General features: G+C 35.9%; 1 protein-coding gene across 1 annotated transcript in view; it reads left to right on the top strand.

Moving 5' to 3' along the window:
- The first annotated feature begins 3852 nt into the window (after positions 1–3852).
- Positions 3853–23613, top strand: part of PCDH11X (protocadherin 11 X-linked) — a 739590-nt gene continuing 719829 nt past the window's right edge. The window contains exon 1 of the mRNA XM_079123016.1: positions 3853–4145. The gene's annotated coding sequence lies outside the window, so the exon portion shown is untranslated. The remainder of the gene's footprint in view (positions 4146–23613) is intronic.

Below are 23613 nucleotides of genomic sequence, written 5' to 3'. Positions count from 1 at the left end.
AAAGTGTCAAAGCTGGAGCTGCAAAGTCCTTTTCTTAAACATTGGGTACTATAGCCTCTACTAATTACAATTATTGTTGACAGTTTAATATTAAACCTGAAAAATATGTTGAAAGTATTTTATCTAATCTTACCTACTTTCCCAGTAGCAATGATTATCTGTTGATTATAACATTTATGCACAATATACAGTGCAAGTTGTTATGCACAACACAAAAATAAATGAAATTTAGTTTAATGCAATGTTGTATGATTGATAAAAATTTATCTGTCATCCATTCACATAACCATGCATTCTCTCTGTGCAGGTAAATCACAATCAGATGCAGATTGCTTGATAAGAGGTATTTTGATGTAAGGACTATTGAAATAATGGAATGTTTGATTGGCTTCATCGATTTCATATCAAAGTGGTTTTGCCATAGAGATGAAATGTACATAGAGAGGCAGTGCCAATGCTTTGCTCTTTGTGTCTCCCTTTACTAGGACAAAATCAATCCATTTTCAGATTAACACATTATTTCTCAGTTTTAATCAATTTTTACAAACCTAAAAACATTCCTTACTCACTGAAGTTTGTAAAAATCTCTTCTTTAATCCTTATATAACCATATAATGTTCTTTTAACTTAATCTTAAGAGAGTAGGCATATTTCCATGTTTATGGGATATATATTACCATAATTTCACTTTTATGATCATAGCAGAATCAAGGTGCAGGTTCCGAATTTGGCACACTGAAACAACAAAATGCAATAAATATCATAATTATTGTATATTAGCTCAAAAAATGGATTCTCACAGTATTTTTTCTTTAATTACAATTTTTTGATGGAAAATATATCCTGAAAACATGTAAGCACACAATTGGATGACCATATGCTGAGAGGCAGGAAAATGGACTGGAAATAACATGAGTTTGAATTTCCCAATTCTATTTTTTATAGCTATAAAACCTTGAGCATTTTACATAGTCTCTGCTTCCTGATTTGCTAAAAATATAAATAAATAAATAAGAGAAGCTAATAATACCTACCTCATAAAATGGTTTCCAGGATTAATAGGACAATTTATGTAATGCAGATGGTGCATAATTGTATTCAATAAAGGAAAGTCCTTCTCTCTGCGGGCAGAGCAGAGTCTTCATCAGTCCTTTCACAGTTAGCATGCCAAGAGTTTTTGCCAGGTGTTCTTGCTTTTGGCTATTCCATTGCTCATTGGTGCCACCATCAGTCAGAACACAAGAAAAGACAAAGTGGGAATTTTTTTTTTTTTCTCATTATTTTCAGATGTGAAATTCTGTCAGTCTTTTCAACACAGTGAATTCTTGAATGATTTTCTGGGTTACTCAGTTCAACTAGTAGAGACTTGTTGGTCCATAAGTAATGTTTCTATTCAAGAAAAAAACATTTTCTACTGTACTATTCACTTAATACTAAGGGTTATAGTCTATGCTACAGAGGAATCCAGATGAATTATCAAGCACCCCTGTAGCTACATTTAGGGGTTATACACCCTGAATAGAGATCCAGAGTCTGTACTTTTTAGCTCCACCGTCTTGTGCAAATTACCCAACTACTATGAGCTCTAGTTTCAGCAAATGTAAAATAGACATAAAGATATTAACCTCATAATTCTGTCATGAGTATAACTTCAAATTCTTCAGAACAGCCACAGAATAGTTCTCTTCCCTTGCCCTAGATTGAGATGGAAATTCTAAGAAACCTATTAATTGGGGCCTAATGTGAGTGTTATGAATAATTAGTAGAACTCTGAAAGTACCCATGGTGTGGCTTTAGCAAGCTGGGCTAGATCAGTTATTATTATTTTCATTGAGTTTCTGCCATACCCTATGATGGAGTCTCATCCTGCAATGCAAACCCCAAGAGTCAGAGAAGTAATCATTTGACAGCTTCTAATTTCATCTCCCAGACATTCCTTAGCTCCCAAGAAGACAATGCATGTACTAGATACTATGAATAACAGAGGGAGAGTTAAAAGGGGAATAAAATGTAATGGTAAAGTGTCTCCCTAGACCTGTGCCAGCATATACTTGCTTGTGTTTTCTTTCATGCAGACTGTACATAACTGCAGTGCTGATGTTTCTCCCTGTAGTGGCTTTAGGTGTGAAAAATAATGCAGAAGAAAAAAAAAAGTGATGTAAGGAAAACTTAAACCAAGATTTTAGCCTTTAAAAATATCAGCAATTGGAAGGGAGGTAGTTAAGAAGATGGAGGGGAACATGTTGGCAAAGAAGTCATAAAGATTTGCCCTTCTATTAAAAAAAAAAAAACTTTCTGTGAAAAAGCTGTTAGAGAAAATCAACTCATAATAATTAGCAAAATATTTCCTTCTTGATATTCTATCCCTATGTAGATGCCATCTCCCATTCCATTCAGTAGGCAATAAATTTAAAAAATGGATTCTGTGCTCCTGGCGCTGAAAACAGTCTACTTTTTTCTCCTTTTATTTCAGGAAAGTCTCCTTTCGAAAATCAAAGCAAAGCACCAAAAACATTAAGTTTTTCTACAGGTTAAGCACAGAAGGTGAATAATTCCCCTAAAACTCACACCTTTGGAGAGGGTAATTTAGAGAATTCACCTGTATCGTTCTCTGGCCTCTGGGTCAATTTAAGGACTTGGACAGTGAAGCTACACTCAGAGGAGACAAGCTGGGGAGGTTTTGATATTGGTGCTATTTATTTTTAAATCCATGCCAGGGACTGGGAATTAGCCCTTGCTTCTTGATACTCACCACACATCTGATCCACAAACCAGCCACATTGTTCCTAGTTGCTCTAATGGTCTTGGGAAACCTGGCATCCTGATGCCCGTCCTGGTGTCGCCCACTAGGCAGCGAGAGTGCGCAGCAAGCACCAGCCTTGAAGCTCTGGGTTGGGTTCCTACCTCTCTTGCATCCTTTCCTGTGTTGAAGACGCGCTGTCCCCACCCATGATGATGCCTGGTCCCCAGCAGCGAAGAGACCAAATCCCCACCAAAGCCGCCCTCAGGGAACATATCGGCTTAAGCTCACTCTTACTTGCTCTCTGGGGTAACCAAACGCCGATCTCTCCCTCAAATCCCTCTTTATCACCTCCAGACAATGAATCTGGGAAGGCAACCAAGGTACAGACACCGCTCACAATTGAATATGATATATGCAGAAACAGCCTCTAGGTTCAAACTGCGGCTTTGCCTGGCTCCTGTCCCTACTTCCACTAGTCTGCCTTAAGTATCCTTTGTATGAGAAAATGGTGCGGCCGATTGCCTATTCTGTCTGGAGTCAGGGCGAGCAAAGGGATCTTGAGAAAAGCACACAAAACAGGAAAAATCAAACTTCTGTAAGATAATGTCAATGAGTGAAACTTAAAGGGATGACTAAGAGAGAAATGAGCGGAGGATCGAGGAGAGCAATGAATGTCCTCGTTTTTTGCTTGGGAAAGCAGGTTGCCCGAAAGCGGCGCATTTTCCCCAGCAGCTCGTCCCGCACTCGAGTGTGCAGCCAGCACGCATTCTGCCTCCTTCTCTGGGCGGCGAGCAGTAACTTCCTAAGCTTACCTCCATCTCGCCCCCGCCCATCTCCCCGGCTTCTCCGTCAGCCGGGAGGGGCTGCCTCCGGAGCGACTGGGGATGTGGGGTGCTGGGAGTGGGGGCCATAGGGGGGTACCCGGCAGTTGGTGCTGCGCCATCCCCTCCCAGCAGGCGGCCGGGGCACTGGTTCACTTTTCTCCCCACTCCTTCCTCTCGCTCACCCCCTTTCCTTCCCCCTTCTCCCCCTCTGTGTAGTCCCACCCCCTCGCCAATAAAAAGGGCTGGCTAGGCACTGGCTCCTCGCAGTCGGCGAACTGTCAGGGCGGGAGGATCCGTGAGCCTGAGCAGCACGCAGCGGCCCGCGCGGCAAAGCAGAAGGCGAGCCGAACAGAGGGCACTGAGTGGCAGTGGCAGCGGCACAGGCGGCAGAGGCAGCCCAGGCAGCTCCGGCAGCCCAAACAGCCTCAGAAACAACCTCCACTACTCCAGCTGCTCCGCGGACTGCGAGCTGTGGCGGTAGAGCCCGCTACAGCAATCGCAGTCTTCGTGGAGCGGGCGGAAGCTTTTTCTCCCTTTCGTTTCCCTCTTCATTCTACTCAAAAGGCGTCGTTCACTGGGTAAGTATGCGATCTGGGTGCCAGAACAGACTGCGGCCGGGGAGGCATGAAATGTCCCGCACTTAGTGTGCGGAGCTTGCCTGCTGCCTGTGCCTGGGGTCTAGAATATGCGCACAGGGTGGTTTCAAAGATGCTACTAGTGTCCTTGCTTCCCCCTTTCCCCTTCTCTTCCCTAGAGGTAAGAGAATGAGCAAATCTGGGAGGTAAGCTCAGAGAGAATCTTTTTTGGCACTGCCACCGCTTGGTTTGGTTACTTTGTGAAAACTCTTACTTTTGTCAGTAAAGTGTCCGCACATTAATTTCCCGACATTGTGCAAAAACGTCTTTCACTTTAACAGATACAGCCAGCTTCCGCGTGGCTGAATGAAACTCTAAGATTGGGGCAGGTGCCTAGAAAAGACTTCTGGGGAGCGGTCCGAGCTAAGGGGTATTGCCAGAAGCCTGGCATCAGCCTCGGACTTCGTCCGGCTGGCTTTTTTGCGCTCATTTACCTGGGGGCTTGGGTTTGGGTCCCTTACACACTGGCTCTAACCCTTGGGTATGCGACCCTGGGCGCAGAGCTAAAGAGCTCTGCGCACCACTGTGTGCATAGGATTCCTCTAACCATTCCTTCTGGTGCTCACCTCTTGGTCCTTTCTTCCCGCCCTACTTGCAAGGCTGTGTTCAGCCACACCTGCTGGATATAGAGATGGTAGGTGTGGGAATTTCTGCCTTTTATTTCTAAGGCAACTTCTTATATTCGCGTCACTGAAAAACGGCGTCCTTTTTTCCATTAAAAAAAAAAAATGACTTCTAGGAGTGTCGCTGAACCACAAAGGGTTTCCTCTTTCTCTAAAAAAAAAAAAAAAAAATGACTTGTAATCCCTTAGCCAAAAAACTCCCACCTATCCATAAACATGACGTTTTCTAAGAGACCCGAAAAATTGTTCCTCTCTTCACAAAGGGTTTTCCTAAAGCGTGTAGCCATAAAACGTCTCCTTTTCACGAAAAGAAATGCCGCTTAAAAGCGTCATAGGAAAAGGTAACTTAAAAAGCAGGTACCTGGATAAGAGCATATTTCTTTAGAGACTTTAAAAAAGCAGAGTGACAATCCGCCCTGGGTTGAAGGCACTACTTACATGTGAGTGCTTGGTCGCAAATTTCGCCTCCCAGGGATGGTCACTATCCCAGACCAAATAGCAGAAGCCACTTCTTTGCCTCCTCCAAGGAAGGACTTTTTGAGCTTAACTGAAGAAGGCCCCTTTGCTTTCAGAATGACATATTCCAGGATCCGCTCTTTTGGACGCCTTTGAGGCTTGGGGTGCGGGGCGCTGAGGTGTGCATGTGAAGTGCGTATGTGAGCGCGCGCCTGCGGGCTGTCCCTCATCTCTGTGAGCGGAGTGCCCTTCCAAAATGTTATCTTGAGGCCTGGGAATACAAACTTGCGCCACTGCGGCACACACCCACAAAGCATAGCCAGGAGAGAAGAGCGGCTAAGACAAAAGAAAAAAAAAATAAATAAAAGTAAACCTAAACAGCAGCAAACATTAACCAAAAAAGTGCCCTTCCTTACGTGGAAACATCAATAATAGGATGGATTTAAACCTAGCCTAGGAGCTGTTTCTGTACAAAGGATATTTGCGTGGAAAAAAAAAAGTGATTGAAAATCAGAGCAGACGGGAAAGAGGACAAAAAGATGGGGAAAGAGCAATGCAGAGGAGCCGCGTGTATAGTCCTAGCGCTGTGACCAGCAAACAACCTGAGGAGTGTGCGGAGAATTGCAAATGCTGAGCACAATACCCGAGAAGGTGGCAGCGCTTTGTAACTTAAAGCGACCATCTTCCTTCTCCATAAAAAGTAAAACAGGTGTGACTCAAAAAATGGGGGAAGGGAGGTTACTTGCAGTCATCTTCGCAACTTGGTAAAGACTAAATGGAATTCCACTTTTAATTGTGTTTGAAACAAATTCTCACAATCAAGGCGGGAAATCGAAGCCTCTGGGTAATTCTTTCGTGTGTGTGTGTGTGTATGTGTTGGGGAATGCGCATTTGAAAGCAAGTCGAAGTAACAGTATGTGTACGTTTACCCTTTTCTTGTCTTTGTCTGGTTCATCGGAGACAGCGTGGACTGTGTGAGGGCGGTTTTGACGAAAGAACCAAGAGATGGACGCGCTAAGGTCTAACGATACCTTTCTTCCCTCTGCTAAATTAAGAACTGCCGCGCGCAGCTCTGTGATCCCGTTCCCGCCGCTGCTGCCAGGGCGCAGAGCTTGCCAAGCAGCGCTGGAGCGCCTCCGCGAGTGAGGCCCTAGAACCCTATTCTCCAGTCGCTTTCGCTCCGGCAGCCCCTCCTTCTGGCAATGATGTCAGCTGCAGAGAGTCTTGGCGGGCAGAGAGGAGGCTGAGTGGCGAGTCCCAGCTGGGCGCGCGAGAAACCCTGCCCCGCGCGCTCCCAGCGCGCAGCCGCCCTCTCTTCCCTTTGGTTCCTTCCCGCGCTCCTGCTCACGGCCCCTCCCTCCAGCTCCCTGACTCCCCAGAGATGCGCTGAGGTGCTGGGAATGCGAGCCGCCGCTGCGGGCTACCGCGGATTTCGAACCCCGGGATCACACCCAGACCGGGGTCTTACCCCACCCATTCTCCTCCTTGCCCCCAGCGTTCCTGTTTCTCCCCTTCAACTCGCACCTTCACTATTTACAATGAGTCTATTTATTTAGCGGCATTTTAGAGGGCAGATTTCTCAGATGCAATAATAATAGTTACCAGTGCTAATTTTCCGCTGTTTTCTTTGCCACCGGGTGGAAAGGAAGACAGATATGAAGACCATAGCTTCTTTAAAATCGCGCGGCAATCTCTTCGTCTTCCACAGAGGAAGCTCCCTAGAAGGAGGGGAGGTTCGTCTTCCCCAAAAAAATGGTGCGGTGGTGAGGGTAACGATCGAAGGCTTAGGCCGGGTGGGAAGTTCCCTTAACTGAAAGAAGGAACTGGAAATTGGAAGTTGAGGAGAGAGAGAGAGGCTCCAGTCCCTGTTGCTGGTGCAGAGGAGAGGCCACCATGCTCTTTCTTGTAAGACTGCTCTGTCACTTCTAGAGACAGGCGCGTCAAATTGGGAAGATTCCGGAATAGGTTTACAAGACGGAAGCCTGCTGCGGCTTCCCTACTGAGTTTGCCCCCATCTTTTGAAGGAGTAAACCCCTGTCCCCACTTTCCCGATTTTTAGGCTAATCTGTTTTCCCTGATTACGGGCAGGGCAATTCATTCTTTATAGAGCTCTGAGAGAAGGGCCATAGAAAGCAGTTGGAGAAGGTTGCACAGGGCCAGAGGCAGAGGATGGAGGCAGGGCGTGTTGGGGCAGCTGGCTCCTAGAGCTGAGTTACTTTCCTAAGGAAAATAAATTCGAGGAGACTCACAACAAAGTGCTTAGCTATTGTTTTTTGGTTTGGAGGCAGGTGGTGGGAGATGGGGGAAAGGGAGCAGGAGCTAAAAATTCCTCTTTTCCCCGCCCCTTGTTTTTCTCTCCCCTTTGACAGAAGGCTTTCCTTGCATGATATATCACTGGCAGCAAAATTAAAGTTGCTGTGCGTTTGAAATACCGGAATAGGAAATAAATTCAGACCAAGCATAAAGACACATTTATTTTCTAGAGTTCAATGATTTGCTAAGGGTCTAAAGGAACACCCCTCTCCCCCGCTTTTATCACCAGAATGCTATTCTGATGGACTCCCAAGTACTGTTGGGTATTGGCAGCTGGAAGCCCTGGAAGAAGGGATTGCAGATTTCACATTATTCCTTCTCTTGGTATTCAAAACTTTTATGTTTTTTTTTGTTTTGTTTTGTTTGTTTTTTGCAAGATAGAAATTCCTGATAGGGAGCTATCAGACTGCTAGTGGCAGGAAGAAATCTGGTAAGGGATTTAGAAAGCATAAAACTCTTCTCTCTTTTCTCTGTCTAGCAGCTCACAACAGCCTTCAAGCCAGGATTTATAAGATTCTTGGGGGAAGCACACCAACAAGGAGACTTTATATAAACCAAGGGCTTTGAATTACATTGACAAAATAGGTATGGTGGCAGCATTTTCTATTAGTAGGAAAGGAAATTATTCAGGGGATGAAAATTTGAAAGTCAATTCTCTCCAGTAATCTTGCTTCACATATTTTAAAGAAGGTGTCATCCTTTGTTTATTCACTAAGGAATCTACAAACATTAATTAGTCACCTACTACTGTGCCAGACAATGTGCTAGTCTCCAGGAATACAAAAGAGATTATAAAAATAACCGGGCCTGGGTCTCTTTGATCCAGGAGATTCTAGGAGCCAGGATAGAATGTGATAAATGTTCTGGTTCAGTGCAATGGAAGGAAGAATTAATTTTTGCTAAGAGGTTTAGAAGAGGTTCATAAAATCTGTTGCTCTGTCTTTAAAACATAGCCATTCTAGTTAGTGGCTACCCAGGAAAGTACACTTGGAAGGTTATGCTGTACACAGAATAAGGACTGGTCTGTGTGTCCTGAAGAGGGGCTTCATGATTTGCTTTGGAATTAGAGTATCTGCTTTATAGATACAGACCACCTTTACAGAATTTTCAATCAGATATATTATAGCAGCAACAAAACAAAGTGAGACAGTTCCACAGTAGGTGACACACAATAGAAATAATGTTTTAATAAATAATTGCATAAACTGATGTATTGGAATAGAGAGACCACCAAGTTAAGAAGGAACTATAGCAGCCAGAGAACAGGACAAATGCTGAGGGCCTAAAGCAAATCAGTGAACTAAGAAAGGAAGAAATGCTACTTTGGGGATGAAATTTTTTTTAGACAGCATCATCTGTCTAATTCAATCATTTTACTTATTTTACTTTCCTGATTCACCCTTTCCATATTTCTCCTATTTCATCAAAACAATAAACATGTGTACTAGACACTTACACTCCTTCATCCACTTTGGAGCATACTTATCCCCCCCATCACCATTTTGCACACATATTCTTGCTTCATCTCCGCACCTTACTCTCTTCAGCTTTCTCTCCACCACAATTTTAGACCTTGGATATTTCCTCCTTTAAACATGAGCAAAAAGCTCCATCTATTTTGCTTGTTTTTCCTTTCCTTAGTCCTACCTCACCCATTCTTCCCTGTATAAATGACCCCACTAATTTTTTCATTCCTATCCCCCTTATATAACCTCCTCCCCTTTAGCCAATTTGGACTCTAGTGATCTCAGAGAAACTTTAAACAAATAAAAAAGCAACTTTTCCTTCAAAGTTGCTTACAGATTTGTCAAATTTTCTTCACCAAGAAGATTTGCTGTCTTTTGCTGTTTTTATTTCAAACAAGATATGTAGTAGAATTCCTCTGATCTGTCATTTTTTTTGTTTTGCCTGTGAATGTCTATTTTCCTTTGTTTTTAACTGTACTCTAGGGAGTATTTCAAATTTTTCTGATTTCTCACCCCACACTCCTGACACTCTTTCTCTGCATTCCATCCTTTCTGGTGTGTCCTCTTCCCATGGGTCATTCTGTTCATATTTTCTGTAAACAAGCATTCTTATTTTTAATTCTTTCTCCTTTTTGCTTAGTGGAATTGCCATTATTACATAAATTGAAATATTTTGAGAGGTTGCCCTTCCACAGAAAATTCTTCCATCTGCCCTCACACAGGATTTTAAGGCCTTTGTCAATGTGTTCATACCAACATACAAAATTACCATGTCTTCAGAGACATAGGAACGCTTGCTTTTTAAAAATTACATTCTTAGAAAGTTCTTGTGCGTTCGCGCGCGCGCGCGCGTGTGTGTGTGAAAAGAAGAGGCAATTCTCATATTGTCCTTTTCTCCACATTCAGTGAGGTTGACTCAACATCATTGGGAATTGAGGAGGAAAGAAAGAATAATATATAAAAACAATGAAACTTTTTTACATCAAAGATGTGAGTTTTACTTATAGGAAACAATAAAATATTTAATTGGATTGCCTTTATATTATAACATTCCAAATTACATATCATTGTCTGAGCAGAATTCTATTGTCTGAAGACTTTATTGATCATTCAGTATCCAGAATGAAGAAAACTAGGTAAGATGCCTTAATATTCTAGTCTGATTTGCAATGTTTAAATTAATCTAATCCTGTTTGAAAATGGTGTTCTTTTTCAATAAAAGTTAATGAAGGCATCGTCCCTAAAATGCGGTCATCTTTTGTTAAAAGAAAACATCAATTGACCTATGTGCCATGGTCCTGCAAGATTTGTGCCCTGTGGAACATTAATTATAAAACATAGGTTTATCAATAGAGAAAGTTATTTTAGGGTGAGAGGTATCTTTTGAGATTCAGTTATAGCTGTAGAAATTCTGCAGTTTCATTATCAAACAGTAAAAGAATGGAAAAAAAGAGTCTTTTACAGTTATGACTTTGAATTGGAAGAGTGACTTGCCAGAAATCATAAATGTTTCTATTACCTTTTACACTCTAAAAATCCTCAACTGTTCAGAGATTTAAACTGCCCTTTTAATTGTCTCTAATGTGTTAAACATCAGAACAGTATAATGCCTTTTGAAAGTAAGAACGATAATGGTTACAGTCATTTCCAGCCCAAATCTTAAGGAATGATTTCATCCACCTAATCTGCTCATCTTAACTGCTGTGATTCATGTAAACAAGCAAACAAAAAAGCAAAGAAAAAAAATGAAGAGAAAAAAATCCCTGCAGAGAATTTTTCTCTGTTAAAACTATTTAAATCATGTAACATTTCTTTTAGCATGGCAATAATGAAATTAATTTGCTGATGTATTTTAATTAAACAAAATGGAAAATTCATTTCTTTTTAATGTATTTAAGTGATTAGAATGGAAATTGAGATTTGAGATGATTTTATAATTCAATTACTATCATTGTATAAAATGAAAATTTTACATTTTTTTCTGCCACACTTTTGTTTTGATTCATTCTCCTAGTTAACACCTTCAATGTGTACAGTATTCCATATTTTATGTCGTTTAGGAAGTAATTATATTATTGTAGTCTCACAAAAACTTTGAATAGAAAAAAATAAATGTATGGTTATACCTCTTTTACCAGTGGAAAGACTGTAAGTCATGTGGGTGAAATCAGCTAAAGCTATACAGTTAGGAAAGAGGGGAGGCCTTAAGAATTTTGCTTGTCTTCAATCTCCAAGTCAGGGCTTTTCCCAACATTCTGTCTTGTTTCACTGAGTATACTTTATCAAAGTTCTGAATGTAAAAAGAAACAAAATGCATCCTGGATTAAAAACTAGGTCTCAAAGATGTGTATACTTAAGAATATTGAAATAAGTTTGTCAACTGATTATTTTCATTATATTCTTCTCTTAGATGTCTTTGTGGGCTAATCCTATAAAAAGTATATAATGAAATAGTAGGACTATTGAAGTGTTAGCAATATACACACTCATCTGTTCCATTCATTTTTTTAATAGGATTAATTCAAATTGTAACCCATCCTAATGCCACTTCATAACGTTTGAACTAACTTAATGTGGCAAATATTTAGTAGTATGTCCTAATTTATATTTTTAAAACATCTATATTTTTACATATGATTTATTTTAGAAGATATTTGCCAGTATTTTTAAATAACGTTTTTATTCTGACATATTATCTTTGAGACAACATGATTTTAGTAACCAATTATATGTAGATTTGTATCATATCAACCAAAGGGATATTAAACTTCCAATATGTAAATCATTGTTCATTGTCTTCAGGATTATAAACTGTTTTTCACCTGTTTGGGGGCATGGTAAGTGAGAGCAAAGTGTTTATTTAATTTGTTTGAACATTAGACATTTTATGATTTATATTTCATTGTATCTAGACAGTGGCCTTGGACAAATAACTTCACCTCCCTGAACTAGTTTCACCAAAAGTGAAATGAAAGAGTTGTAGATTATTTCAAGGCTCTTTCCAGGACAGGAGAGGGATCCTGTGATAATTTACAAACCACAGTACATCATGCCTTTTTTCCTCATCCTTTGGCTTTGCAGGTATTACCAACTTCACTGCATTGATTCATTAAACATTGATAACTAAAATCTACACCTTTTCCAGCATTGCAATACTTCAGATGTGGGGGTTGGACAGGATTGTGAAGGATGGACCTTAAAGAAATTTAAGAAAGTAACTTCTTTGTGAAGTTTACATTCCAATAGGGCAGAAACAAGAAACAACAATAAAACAGTAATACATAGTCACATTGATCATTGATTCTAAACCCTTTAGTTTACAGATAAAAACAAAACTAAAGCTCAGAGATATGTAATGAGTGGTGTCCAATACCTAAAGTATTAAGTACAGATTGATTTGCTTCCTATGCATACGTGCTCCTATTTTCCAATATGTTTAGAAATTCAAAAGTTGGTATCATGTATGACGTTTTAATTATGCTTTGCTAAAATGTAAGAATAGTTATATCTTTTCAGCAAGTTAACTTTATCGAAGAATTGTTTGTTTGACTTTATTAAACTGGGCAATTTCACACTCAGATTCAGATTTAGAATATACTGTTTTATGTACTTTGTTTCAAATTGAGATTTTTAAAAGCCCCTGGGTGGTGCATATTAGGTTATGAAATATACTAAATGAGGTTTTGACTTGGAGTCCAAATGGATAAACTAAATTATCAATGCATTAAATGGTATAATTTAAGTTTAAAAAATGACTGGAAAAGCCCATTTACTAAAGATGGCTAGAAATACACATTCCTGGAAGGATGGTGTTATTTTTATAAGTGCATATTTACCTTATGGATTTACATATACATTTTCCTGAATGTTTAAATATAACTTAGTGAATATTGTGAGTGAATATCCTAAATCTTAATCTGTTTACTACATGATCTTGTTCCCTATGCTAAAGTGGTGTGTGTATGTGTGTGCTTGTATGTGTATGTTTGTGTGTGTGTGTGTGTTAGGGAGTATGGATCAAGCAAGGTAGGCAGACAATATATGTAAAGCAAAGCTTTCTTTCTTTTCTTAATAACCTTACACTGCACAGTGATTTAATTTAAGAAAGAAGAGAAGGGGGAGGAAAGAGGAAGTCAAATGGAGAAGAAAGAGAACTGCCAGAGTGTTAGGTGACAGGGTCTGGATTTCAGTTTAGAGTGAAACATGCAACCTTTTTGAAACCACATAGACTGGCTTCTCTCTTTCATTTCTAATATTATAGGTTTAGAATGCATTAAGTTTTATTTGATGGTTGTTTGCTAATCTACTAGAATCAAAAATCTTCCATAACATATAAATGCATTACTTTTTAAAAAGAAGATTAAAAAGAAGTAATAACACACACACACACACAGGACGAAACCTTTGCATACAATCTGCCTTGGCTTTGTGGTCCTGAGGTAAGATCTCCATTGTCTTTCTCTTTAAAACCGAAAGGAATTTGCTTAGCTTAACACTGAACTTTTAGCCTTTGGGCTTCGTAGTTTTTACAGCTCTCCTTGTCTGGAACTTTTCTTAGTCTGTGACCTTGGTTTTAATGTCCATGAGATAAAGCAGTTACAATATAGGCTAACTTTTTTATAATGTGAATGAATGCAAAGCCTGATAATTTGGAAGAGGGAATATGAATCTGTTGAACACCACACTTTGTGAATGCCTCAGAATTACATACAGGAATAAAGAAATGTGTGAAAATAAGGATAATGATAAAAAAATATATAGCTTAGTATCTATAATAGAATCAAAAGAATTCAGAAATAGAGCCGACACACAATCAATTACCATCACAGCTAATGATGTGATAAACTCCATTTTTTAGGAAGTTACATTCTATTCCTGCTCTTCTAAAACTTTAATGTGCAAAGAAATCCTCTAGAAATATTGTTAAAATACAGATTCTGATTTTGTAGCTTCTAAGTAAGGCCTGAAATTCTGTATTTCTAACAATCTCTGAGCATGTAGATATTACTGCCCCTCAGACTACATTTAGCAGAAATGAGCCAATTCATAATCTGGTAAAGAATCATGACAAAGGTAAAATAAACCAATAATAACAGAAAAAAATTTCAATTTAGATATTTTGCCAGTGATTAAATTTTAAAAAGTAAAATATATATATAATTGTTTGCATTTGGATGTTAAAAATGATTTTAACCTTTAGCATAACTACATCAGTTGAAGTTGTAGTTCTGAATAAAACCAGATACTTTCCCATTTATTGTTACCTTTATTTCACAGGCTCTATATGAATACATTTATACTGTTTAGAAAATGAAAAACACTGGCCACACAGTGTCAATAGTTTATATATATATATATATATATATATATATATAATCTCAAAGATGGCAAAAAGCTCAACAGTTTTAGAATAGAGCAGTCCTTTGAAGACCCTAATTTGTAAAATATTGAATGTTAATATTTCAGTTAATCATTCAGATTCAGAACAAAATAGGCAACTGAGTTTTCATTTACCTAATTTGAAAAAAAAATTTATTATTGTCTCACATTTTGCAGGGCAACAACAATAAAAGCAGCAGTCAAGAAAAAAGGTTATTATTTTGTATTCACTGTCTGCCCAAAGAAACCCTTCAAAGCAGGAGGAAATGGTAAATAGAGATCATGCTTATTCCTTTCATCACAACTAGATTCTTATATTAGAATATTACAAGAATAGCTTCTTAATGTAGGTGAATCATTCATTCATAATCAGTGTAGGACAACTTCCATAGTTCTATTTCTTTAAGTGCAACTCATCTCTGAGTGGAACCAGTCTCAAATTTAAACATTAAATGCAGCTATTGAAATGAGTCAAGTGTGAATGTTTAAACTGTTTTTTAGGAGGCACATTGTAGTTTTGGCAGAGTTAGGGAAAATCTGAAATAGTTGTCACTTCAAAAATGATATTCATGTCTTAATTGTGGCATCAGGATTCAGAAGCCACCACCTTCCCAACAAAATTGAATGTCTTTTATAAGCTCTGATAATTTAACAGCAACAGCAGAGCTTGTTTGGTGGCAACATAAGGATCCCAGTGAACTACAGAGCCAACTGGATTACAATGCTTTTTTTAAGTGCTAAATGAACTTGGGTGTCTGCCAAAATTGCCTTGGATTTCATTACTCTTAACTTTACTTAATGTGCCTGAGGACTGTATAACAACCAAAATACCACATAGCTTTTTTCCCCCAAAAAATATACAACAAAGAAAAGAAATATGAGAAACAAAAGAAACATAGAAAATAACAAACCATCTTCAACTCTATCTTCACAAAATAAAGAAACCCAATCTACAAAAGGTAGAAATTTTATTTCTATAAACATATCACATTATTCATATTTAAACTATACTGAGAAACAACTGATTTACAATGGCATTAAAATTTTAAAACTTATCAAATTGAATAAAATGTAAAAAATCAGATTTTCTCAGTTATAACTAGAAAAATATGAAACAATTTCTTGGACTAATCTAGCAAATATTAGAAATGTTAAATATATTAAATAAAATGCTATCATTTAGAGTAATCCAATTCAGTTATGTAACATTGAGTCAGTTCTCCATTTTCCTGCTTCAGTTTCAATATGAATATAAATTAGTGGTATGATTTTTTTTAATTAGAAGAAAATTCTGATAACTTGATGAAATTTTCATTATAAATCACATAATTTTAATATAGATTTTAAAGAAAAAGTAGTGAAAGTTGAGAAAAATTAGCCAGAAGATGATACCATGTAATGTAAATCAAATATAAAAGTATTAAAATTGCTAATAATATGATAGGATTGCAAAAAATCTGTAGTTGCATTACCAAGGAACTTAATTTAATTTATTAATTAGGAAAAAAAATAAAATTCCACATTAAAATCAGTTTGCAGAATAAGGATTGAAAACTCAAGTAAGCACCATGCTTTAAAGAAATGCAATACACTCTGAAAATATAATATTTAATATTTCCTTTAAAATATTGTTAGACTTTATAACTTCTTTAAACACAACTCCAGTGATAACAATGAGATCATGAGAGAACATGCTTCAGTGCTGAAACTACTCTTTTCAAACAGATAAACTAAAAAAAAAATTTTTTTCTCATGAATTTGCTATTAAATCTAAAAAAAATACAGTAGACTTCTCTTATCCAAAGATGCCTGAAATTATGCATAGAACCCAACCCTGTATGTAGAGAGGTGTATTATATTTTTTCCTGTATGTACATACCTACGATAAAGTTTAATTTATAAATTAGGCACAATAAGAGGTTAACAATAATAATAAAAATTATAAAATATACTGTAATAAATGTAATTTAAAATTTATGAGTTTTCTGTTTTTGAAATTTTTTACTTAATATTTCTTTACTTCAGTTGACCATTGATAACAAACTATGGAAAGACAAATCACAGATAAGGGGGGACTACCATACTTGAAAGAGAACCACACAATAACAAGGAATGACAGTACCACTTCCTGGTTTTAACTATGTGAATAATTGATTACTTTATCATTATAAAATTGTTTCCCTTGCATTTTAGGGTTTTGCAGATTTGATCTCATAACAATCTTATCAAACAGGTATTGCAGACTTTACACCTTGTGACACATGAGAAATGAAACAGACAACTATTTTTTAAGATCATATACCTCTTAAGTGTCATACACAAAACTCAATCTTATGATCCCCAGAATAATGTTCATTTCATCAACCAATGTATGCACTAATTTTTAGGTACAAATGTAATTAAGGTTATATATCAAGGAAAAAATTAACAGTGTATTTATTATATTTAATCATTTAAGAGTTTTGAATTTGTATTTGAAAGTTTTAATGAGCACTCATTTCATTTTATTAGGCACAATTAGGGTTACATACCTACCCTTGGAGACTTAAAACATGTGATAACATAAATATATAACAATACAATGTTCATAGTGGAATAGAAAATAAGGCTCTGACCAAAGTAAATAAGATATGAGTCCTAGTATGGAGAAAAATAAGATTTAGTTCTATTTTAAAATAGACACAGAAACTAGAGACAAGCTCCTAAGAGTTTTCTTCCCTGCAAAGGTAAAAATATTTGAGAGAATAGGCCTGGAGGGAGAGCATGTGGGAGAAAAAAGAAAATCTATCATTACTATGGATTTGTGTATAAAGTGTTAAATAAAAAATTAAGATATATTATTGTACCTGTCTTGGCAATGTTTGCAACCATTGGCAAATTTGGGAGGTTTCAGCTTTCTCCTTTTATCCGAAATATATTTAAGCATTTTCATAATATAGATTTTAGTAATAGTAGTTAGCCACATGGGGTGAATAGTTTTACCCACTGGGAGTTCACACTTAGTTTTCCCTTGGAAGAACTAGATTATTAGAAGGTATTGCAAAAATATCTTTTGTTGTCAGAGGAGCAAACCTTGTTTAGTTTTTCTAATGAATCTCCTGAGAAAATTAGAAGATTTAAAAGTATAAATGATGACACGAATTCATCCAAAGGGCTACTGAATATTAAAGACAAGCCCTAACTTTTCATAAAGTTTTCTTAAAACTTCTGTTCTTCTAAAAAGCATTGGAATTCATTTGTGAGCTGATTCTTAACAGGTTAAACTAACTTGAGAGTTAAGTAGGGTAGCCATACTTAATCCGCGTTCTTTATCCTATTTCCCTTTTACCAAACTAAGGATCAGGTTTGTCCAGATTAGCTAAGTTGTTTACCTGGGTCACCAACTTAGTTAGGAGTAACTTCAAATTCCTTGAACTTTTCACTAGGTCATAGAGTTTGGGTTACTGCTTATTTATAACTTATCCTGGGAATTATTTAGTGGTTTAAATTTTTTAAAAAGTGGAGTAAATGAAATGAGATGCTTCTTAGGTAGGTAATCAAGATAAAGGGTTAACATTGCTCTGTAGAAAAAGATGCAAATTTTGATAAGCTATTCAGGCTTGGCTGAATTATAGTATACTGAAGTAATTTACAACTAGCAATTTTCCATGAAAATATATTTAATTTGTTTGCTGCTAGGCTTTTCTTTCTGTTCTCATTATTATTCGCTTCATATGGAGAAACTAGGTACTATTTCATTGAAATGCATGTTCCTAATCATGTAATTTCTTAGAATCTCTAAATTTGGTTGGTTTTAAAACTTGGAATGTTAGGCTTTTTTGTGTTTGTGCATAACTCAGGCACTTTCTGAAGTAACTTACTAAAATGCAAATGCTATTTAAGTGTAAATTAAGATCAGTTATCCCTATTTAAGGAGTATTGTTTTCCAGAATATTCCATTCATTTTGTGCCCAAGGTCACGAAAGCTGCTTCATCTCCATTTGGAATAGAATTTAGGTCTCCCTGACCTTTTGCTGTTATTATAAATGCTGTCACCTCTATTATTACAGGAAAGGGGATACAAAATTTTTTAAAAATTAAATGTTTAATGATTATGTAGCCTGAAATGTTACAAGTGCTACAAATTATTTTGTAGATTTGAATAGTAAATATCTAATAAAAATGCATTAGTAGCAAAATGGAGACTCATTTTGTACACACTAAAGACTTAAAAATACATATTCATTAATTTTCTCAATAAAATCTAAGTTATATAAGTGATAATACATATTTTATAGCATTTCCCATCTTGAATGTTAGATCTATATCCTTAACTAGGTTTGGAATTACAATTGAAAATGTACTGAAATTGCTCTATTGCAAAATATGTCTTGAATCCTAGAAATTTGTTTTGAATACTGATAATTTTATAGTTGTCTGAACTTGAATGCATGTCTCTGTGACTTAGGACCTCAAAATACTTTATTGTAAGGCTTTAATGTGCCATAAATCTACTAACCATCCAAATTATGGAAGTTACATTTTGCTTATTTAAAGAAAATTAAATATTTTCCATGTTTATTCTAAAGGTGTTTGCTCTCCTGCTAAAAATGTCTAACACATTAGGCTTTTAATAGATTGATGGGAAAGAGTTGCAAACTTTTGCTCAGCAAACACACCTTTAAAGGTCATGCTGTTTTTAAAATTAACAACTTTTGGTTAAATGTAAAATCCAACAAACAGTTATATTTTACCCTACTGGTTATTGTTTGATTGAAAATTAATTTTATGTAGCTGAGATTATATCTTTTCTTTCTCAAAATTTAAAGGATTTCCATTAGGACCAGAAAGCATTTTATCTGGCACGTGTATTGATTTATAAATTCCCGCCCCCCCCCCCTTTTCCTTTCCTTTCCCTTTCCTCCTGCCCTCTCTACCAGAAATATACCTTCCTTCTCCATAGTGTAAATTTTAAGAGTGAATTAAGAATTGATTTGAATGTCTTTATCTTAATGTCCATATAAAATTTCTTGGTGTATTTTTTCTCATTTAAATAAAATGAGTGTTTGAAATTTTAGCTTGAGATTTATTTGAGATAAATTTTGAAATTGTAGCTATATGGTGAAAAAGATTAATTAGGAAGAATTTCTCAAAAGTTACTGCAGACAGGTAAAGTTGGAAACCGTTAAAGGACTAAAAGGGAACAAAAATTATCAACAGCATTTTATTTTATGTGTTTTTCAAGTAGTAATTTCCTTGATAAGTTAATTCTCAAAACTATCAAGTTATCATAAACCAAAAAATCCAGAGTTATGTAGCCAAAATTTATGGTTAAAGAAATAATGACTAATTACCAAAAACCGTGCTTTGCACACTTGATAATCACTATTTATATGTATTTAAGTTGGTCCAGTTCAAACTAATCATGATCTTACTGTTTTATTTAGTTATTATATCTTATATGTCTATATCTCTGCCCTTGCATGTAGGAGATATTCTAATTATTTTCATATTATTAATATAGAAATTGAGATTTGCCTAGAGGTATGAAGATAGTAAATGACCATCTCTGGAATCAAGTTCATATATTTTTGTCTTCATAGCCTCATTTTTTTAACCAGAATGAAAAATATAAATTGATTTTTGTCAACATTTTTGAATTATAATTTAACTATATTAATAATGACTATGCACATGCACATTTTATTTCTCTTTAGACAAATGTTTTCTGTTATATTCATTTCTCAGCTGCATATAACTGTATTAAGGCAATAGAAGACCATGCACTGGGGAAACAAACAAACAAACAAAAACTACAGTGGTTACACTGAATATTGAGTTTTCCTTTCTTCTGGACATCTTAATTGCAGAAGAAACATTCTTTCTAAAAAATCAGGTGTCATTCACAATTCAGTAACAGTTTGGAAAATATGAACACACACGTTAAGTGTCTAATTTAAAACCTAGACTTTCTCCTTTGATAATTCTATTTTTATAGTAGTTTACATAATCAGTTTAAGCAAGTTAAAATTAGAGCTGCCTTCTGATCTTTCTCATCAAAGGTTATTGCATTTTTTATTTCATTTGTATTAGAAATTTGACAAGGTTTATCTAGGGCTTTTAATGGATTCATTTGGACAATTTCAAGTTAAAATAATAGCTTTCAATTCTAGTTTTTGTTCAGAGATCCAGATTCATAATACTCGGATAAATACTGGAAGGATAAAATGCCTCTCAGCATTAAATAACTAAATAACTAACATTCTCCTAAACCACAAGGAGAAATGAGCTTAATTTACAATCCATCTGCATAGTACCACATCTAGTTGAAGCAATCAATTATTTTAACCGATTCTCTTTCAAATTAACTGCTAGTTTTATTTTTATGTGGACATTAGCCTTATTTTCCAAACAACAGTCTATATTTCTGATTAAAACAAGTAAAATGCCGGAATTCCTTATTCATTAATCATATCCTTAGGGTTTATCAGCCAGGATGGAATATAGTGAGACTCAGATATTGATCAAAGATCAGTCAAAAGTTTAAATATCTTCTCTTGTACTTACATTCTTAATAAGTAACACAATTATCAAGCAATAAAAATGCAAATGAAGTACAAATATAAAACATAGATGGACACTAATGTTTTTGTTTGATAAGTATAAGGCAACTTAGCATGGGAGAATTTTGCTTAAGTGCACTAATTCTAGTAGGTAAATATTATGCTTTCTCTCCTATCATATTTTAAAATCTTGAAAATATACAATCACTACAATCACTTTGTAAAATATAGGTACAAATACACAGTTTTTAAAATCTGTGATATGTAAATATCCTTCAAATTAGGCTTATGCAAGTGCTTAAAAATTGTATTTCTCTTGCAAGTATGCAGTACTACTTTGTTACTCGAGTATTCTAATTTTTCTAGCACAAAATATGTTTTGTAGGACTTAGGCTGTCTTCTTGATCTTATTATATATTGCCATCAAAAAGCAGAGATGGTGTAAGATCTAAGTTCTTGTTGGATAGTATTTTACTAAGCCATGTATTATTTCTTCCTTTGGGATATGTGTGTATGTATATACATATATAATACATTATATAATAAGGAATATAATGTATATATCCAAAGCAGATATGTAAAAATAAGTATTCAATACCAACTTATTGTATTTCCTTATTGCATGTCACCAGGTAATACTCAATCAAACACTACTCTTCCCCAAAGACTTTTATTAGCTTATTTTTTATGTACTCCATATGTGGTATTTTCTTGAATTATCTTTTCAAAAAGATCTTACATATGTGGATATTTAAAATTAAAATTTTAGCACAACATTCTACAAAATTGAATGGAGAGTTCATCTACATTCTTAACCTTCTACATTAAAAGGGATTAGCTACAATTAAAATTTCTAGCATCCTTCTATTAATAATAAATCATAAAATCATGTAGCTCTTTTAAATGAAAGATCCTATTTCTATTGAGACATCATGCTGGCGTAATAAGTTTGAAAAGGTTACTAAAAGAGAGATCTGGGGAGTCACGCATTTGACATTTTTGTGTAGTATGAAAAATGATATAACTTAACTGATTGTTTAAAGAGTCATAAGAGAATGGAGATTTCTGGCCTTGCACTTGGTTTATTATGAATTTCTGCAGATCTATTCAAATAGTTTCCTGGCTGTGAAATAAAAATAATGACCATTCAGCTATTTTTCTGTGAGGCTGTGCAAATAAGTGATAAAGCACCAAAAATTGTATTAGTTAGAATACCAGAACTCAGAGGGTGTGAGTCTTCAAATGTTATGTATTTATACTCATAAAATTATCATAAACACTGAACACTGATATATGTTCATGAATCAGTTTTTAAATTAGGCATTGCATAACACTTCTTATAAACACAGATGATACAATACATAATTAGGTTGTTTATTTTTCTAAATATTTTTGCTTCTTCATTTGTGTAGTTACAAAATATGTATATTATCCACATTTTAGACATTTTTATTTATGGAGAGGCTTATGTATATACATATGCCTGTGTATTCTTACGTAGATGAGTGGCAGTATAATGATTACAAATGTTCCTAAATAAAAATTTAAAATCATCATATATACTAATCAAAGGAAAACAAACTAGATCTTTTATGTTCTCATCTACATAACCATTTACAACTATCTTTTATTGCCTCCACATTAATAGCACTTTAACCTCTTAGTAGTAAGCTCCACCACCTTCCAGGTCAGGGGAGTAAAAAGACCAGAGTAAGTTGCCAAGTTCACATAGGAAGGAGAGTGACTTGATGTCTCCCTGAAGATTCTAAGCAACAGATTTCATTATCTTCCATTTTCCATTCCCTTTTCCTTTCACTATACTTTTTTTTTTTCCTTTCCTCTACTGAATTTTCACCACTCATTCTTCATAAAATGAGTTCTTGAAAGATTAAATATTTTACTACAGGTCACTTTATTTTCTATTTCTGTTCTTTTATGTCATGTACATGACATAAATGTACATTTATGTCAAAAAATCATACATTGCTGGTGGGGTTGCAAATTAGTGCAGCCACTCTGGAAAGCAGTATGGAGATTCCTCAGAAAGCTTGAAAATGACCATTTGACCCAGCTATGCCACTCCTTGGCCTATACCCAAAGGACTTAACATCAGCATACTACAGAGATACAGCCACATCAATGTTCATAGCTGCCCAATTCACTGTAGCCAGATTGTGGAACCAACCTAGATGACCTTCAGTTGATGAATGGATCAAGAAACTGTGGCATATATATACAATGGAATATTACTCTGCCATGAAGAATGATAAAATTATGGCATTTGCAGGCAAATGGATGAAATTGGAGAATATCATGCTAAATGAGATAAGCCAATCTCAAAAAACTAAAGGACAAATGATCTCGCTGATAAGTGGATGAGGACATATAAGAGGGGGTAGGAGGGGTTAGCATTAGGGTTAGGTTTAGGGTTAGGGATAAGGAGGGTAGTAAGAATGGAGGAAGGAAGGACTGTATAGAGGGAAAAGAGGGGTGGGAGGGGTGGGGGGGAAGGGAAAAAAATAACAATGAATCAAACAACATTGCCCTATGAAAATTTATGATTGCACAAATGGTATGCCTTGACTCCATGTACAAATAGAGAAACAACATGTATCCCATTTGTTTAAATAAT

Source organism: Sciurus vulgaris, assembly GCF_902686455.1.
Source record: "Sciurus vulgaris genome assembly, chromosome: X".
Lineage (NCBI taxonomy): Eukaryota > Metazoa > Chordata > Mammalia > Rodentia > Sciuridae > Sciurus > Sciurus vulgaris.
This window is presented reverse-complemented; position numbering and strand designations above follow the sequence as displayed.